Source organism: Pseudochaenichthys georgianus, chromosome 19, assembly GCF_902827115.2.
Source record: "Pseudochaenichthys georgianus chromosome 19, fPseGeo1.2, whole genome shotgun sequence".
Taxonomy (NCBI): domain Eukaryota; kingdom Metazoa; phylum Chordata; class Actinopteri; order Perciformes; family Channichthyidae; genus Pseudochaenichthys; species Pseudochaenichthys georgianus.
The window spans coordinates 13,742-18,188 of NC_047521.1; the positions used below are offsets into that span (position 1 = coordinate 13,742).

At 43.8% G+C, this 4,447-nt stretch overlaps 1 non-coding gene and 1 pseudogene across 1 annotated transcript; both read right to left on the reverse strand.

Moving 5' to 3' along the window:
* Window positions 1-3,090: 3,090 nt before the first annotated feature.
* LOC117465266 (U2 spliceosomal RNA) lies at window positions 3,091-3,203 on the reverse strand (annotated as a pseudogene).
* Window positions 3,204-3,351: 148 nt separating this feature from the next.
* LOC117465272 (U5 spliceosomal RNA) lies at window positions 3,352-3,468 on the reverse strand. Its single transcript, XR_004554177.1, has one exon. It is a non-coding gene; the product is annotated as a U5 spliceosomal RNA (small nuclear RNA).
* Window positions 3,469-4,447: the final 979 nt, after the last annotated feature.

Sequence of the window (4,447 nt, forward strand, 5' to 3'; positions counted from 1 at the left end):
TTTTATGATATCCTCTTGTATTTACTTATTTTTGCTCCTCTTTTATATCGTATTGTGACTCTTTTCGGTTTTGTTTTGTCGGGGGGTGGGGGGATGGTTACCATACCATGTTTGTTGTAAAAAAAAATGTAAAATCGGGTGACCTTATGTCAACAGTTTGTATGTTTTAAGATTGATGGCCCGATACAAATACTTGTGAGAAGAATCGAACTCTTAATGGCAGTTTGTCATTTTGAGGCTATTTCAGTGAAACAAGGCTGTTTTCAACATTTCACAGATTCTCTCAGAAAGTTACTGAGAGATACACTTTTGTGTATAAAAGCTGAAAAGTAGATAATGAAGTACTTTGTTTTAGTTGATTTCTTGAAGCATCTGACTCTTAATGGCAGTTTCTGATTTTGAGGCTATTTCAGTGAAACAAGGCTGTTTTGAACATTTGACAGATTTATGCTTAATTCTCTCAGAAAATTACTGAAAGATAGATTTTTGAGTATAAAAGATGAAAACTAGAAAATGAAGTACTTTGTGTCAGTATATATCGTTAAGAATCTATCTGACTCTTAATGGCAGTTTGTGATTTTGACGCTATTTCAGTGAAACAATCCCGTTTTCAACATTTCACAGATTTATGCTTAATTCTCTCAAAAAGTTACTGAAAGATACACTTTTGTGTTTCAAAGCTGAAAAGTAGATAATGAAGTACTTTGTGTCAGTAGATTTCGTTAAGAATCTGACTCTTAATGGCAGTTTTTGATTTTGAGGCTATTTCAGTGAAACAAGGCTGTTATGAACATTTGACAGATTTATAATTAATTCTCTCAAAAAGTTACTGAAAGAAACAGCCAGGGCCCTCCCCTCAAACACACCCCTCAATTTTGACAAGACAAACAGCAAGAAGAGTCCCCTTTCGACTCCCTGTGCATTCCTCCAGAGACCAGTTTGGACTTAAAGTTAAGAACCAGGCTGGGGGGGTCTCCAGGCATCAGATATATCCGAGACATAGTGCACTTAGAGAGAGTACTTTCATCCAGGGTATCAGACAGCCGTTTTTGTTTATTGTGTGGTGGACTGGCTGTCAGCACATCATAAAGTATTATTAGAAGCAGTATCAGCTAGAAAATGGTCTGTCAATCCTTTCCGTTTCCGGGCTGGGTGAGGTTGCCCGTATTGAGTCAAATTAAGCCGCAGGCTCCACTCCTGGTGGTGCGCTTCCGTCAATTCCCCCTCGCAGCACACCCTTCTGGGCCATCTGAGCCGAACCCGCATTTCGGAGGAACCGACCGCCAGAGCACCGGAAACGAGGCCGGGCAGGCGGAGGCCCTCCGATGGCGGGTCACGTTTTTCATTCGATCAGTGAGAAATCAGGAAAATACTAATACCAATATTATATGTTGGGAGAACCAGAGAAAAGGGGTGAACATGGAGAAATTGTATCCCAAAATAGTGTCTCTTAAAGCGGATAGAGTCCCCTGACACCTCTCCTTACATTCCTCCAGAGTCAGGAAATACTCTGTTATATGTTGGGAGAACCAGAGGAAAGAGGTGAAAATGGAGAAATTGTATCCCAAAATAGTGTCTCTTAAGGCGGATAGAGTCCCCTGACAACTCTCCTTACATTCCTCCAGGGTCAGAACAACTCTAAGTTATCTTTTGGGAGAACCAGAGGAAAGGGGTGAAAATGGAAAAATTGTATCCCAAAATAGTGTCTCATAATTCCCTGACAACTCCCCTTAAATTCCTCCAGAGACCAGTTCAAAAACTTAAAGTTTGATAAGAACCATGATTGGGGTCCTCCAGGCAACAATTGTATCCGAGCCAAAGCACTCATGTAGCGGACACATTCCTCCATGATGTGAAACAGCCGTTTTTTTTCTAAGTGCTCTCAAAAACCGGGTTTCCGATTTTGTGCAGATGGTAGCTTGGAAAAGATGAATGAATTTTTTTTTTACGGAGGAATGGAGGTCTCGATTCCCCTCTCCATTGTAAAGTGCAACAGGGTAATAAAAAAGTGTCTGGGGCTTCCGCCCGAAGCGCCGAAGACTTGCGCTTTTTTGAGCCCCTCCTCCGTTGGCACTTTGCCGTTTTTTCGAGAATTTCGAAAATCATGAAATAGACCGGGAAAATCACCCATTTGTAGCCCCTCACAGAGCCCCAAACGACGGACTAAGCAGCTCCAGCATCTCTCCCTAACATGCGCACTTCCATAACATCGCACACCATGAGACCCCGGGCCCCCGGACTTAAGCACTCCCCCACGGACTAAACCCAGATGTTCATACACTAGAGAACCTCATGCCCCTGGTATCTTAAAGGGGGGTGGATTTTGCGGTGCTTTACCGTCCGCGTATAGGGGACGTATCAGATATTAAACTGATAAGAACAGATTTGTTTTCTTTTTTTTTTTTCTTTTGGGAAAAGTTTTATTGTCACTTAATTCATGTACTTTTCATATTTAAATAATTGTTTTTGTCACATAAGTGTATTTTGAGTTTTCATATAATAAATACATGTACACTTTAAGATCAGACCCATTTTCATAAAAAAAACATCGCATTTCATTAAAACATTTTATATGCAAACAGTTTTCATTTAAAATCTTCTTTTTTTTCCTTTTTTTTTTAAAAAAGGGTATTGGGTAAATTGGGTAAATTGTTGTCCAGGAGCGCAGTGAGTCCCTATCAAGATTAACTCATCCCACTCCCATTTAACAGGTTGTTTCTCTCGGATCTTTGTCACGGGGCTCAGAGGAGACCCACCGGAGAGTCAGGCCTGCGCTGCTTTCACCTTTCCCGTGTGGCTCCGGCTCCTTCATCCGAATGAGCACAGAGGCGATTTTTCTTTGTGGTTGTGTCCTGGGCGTGCCACGTCGCTGATTTTATTGTTGCCGCAGCGATCTGGATCACAGCCACGGGGGGGATCTGCATGTGCCTTCTTACCAGCAAGTTTCTGGAGGTCCATATGGCATCTTTAATGGCAGCTAGGGTGAGCCACTGCTTGGAAAAGTCCCTGGAACAGTCCTGTTTCTGGCTCACCCCATATAGTATGAGCTGTGCTGTGAGGTCCTCCCTTGCCGGCAAGCACGGGAATTTTAAGGAGCCGGCTTTTGCCCACTGGTCTACGGCAGCGCTGCACTCCCAGAGCAGATGCCTCACTGATAAGAACAGATACTACACTTGATCTTAGCCAAAAGGCAGAGAAGCGATGACCCTTAAAGTTTGCTGCTGGAGACGGACTTGTTGCGCAGTCGCCGCAGGTCTTGGTGCGGCTCTTTTGACCTGGCGTAACAGAGGCGCTGGGTGACTTGGATCGCCCAGGTGCTAATGACTGCTCTTGTCTTTCACAAACTCAGAATGCCCAGCCAAATGGCCAAGCCTACCAAAAATAGGTTGAACTCGTAGGTGTTCCTCTCCACGGAAGTCTTTAGTAAAAGGCGAAAGACTTATACGCTTTGAAGAGAAACCAGAGTAATTGTGGAGGCCGTCCTCGAGAACAGACACCACCATAGTTGTCCCAGTCCAAGCCCTCGCGGTGGCCCTCGCGGTGACCCTCACTTGGCTTTTCCACATCCCAGGCCACACCCTTTCCCCCAGCTGCGCCAGCATGGTTTGTGGCTCTCACCTGTGGCTTCTTTGGCATTGAGTGCAAAAAAGACCCCTGCTGCTGTGCTGCACTTTGTGCCCCCGATTGGAAACTATGTCTATTTCAAGCTTTATCTGTCTTTACGGCTTAGGGTTAAATGTTGTTGATGGGCTGCTTTGGTCGGCTCAGAGGCAGGAACCGCCACGCCGTGTCTTTTGTCATTGCAAGACTGCCCTGTCTCTGTACTTGGCCCGAAGAATCTACGAAACAAAATATCTAAAGATATACTAACTATGGATGGCATTCATTTGGCCTCCAGTGAGACTATAAGGAATCTTGGTGTTATATTTGATCAGGATTTATCCTTTAATGCCCACATACAATCAATTTCAAGGACCGCCTACTTCCATCTACGTAACATTGCAAAAATCAGGCATATCTTGCCTCAAAACGATGCAGAGAAACTAGTCCATGCATTTGTTACTTCTAGGCTGGATTATTGTAACTCTTTATTATCAGGGAGTACCAAGAAGTCAGTCAAGTCGCTTCAGCTGATTCAAAATGCTGCGGCTCGTGTACTAACCAGAGTTAGGAAAAGGGACCACATTACTCCTGTTCTGGCTGCCTTACACTGGCTCCCTATAGAACACAGGATAGAATTTAAAATTCTTCTTCTCGCCTACAAAGCCCTTAATGGGCAGGCGCCATCTTACCTTAAAGAACTCATTATACCCTACTGTCCTACTAGGGCATTGCGTTCCAAGAATGCAGGGTTGTTGGTTGTTCCTAGAATCTCTAAAAGTACAATGGGAGCCAGAGCCTTTTCTTATCAAGCTCCACATTTGTGGAATCAGCTTCCAGTTTGTAT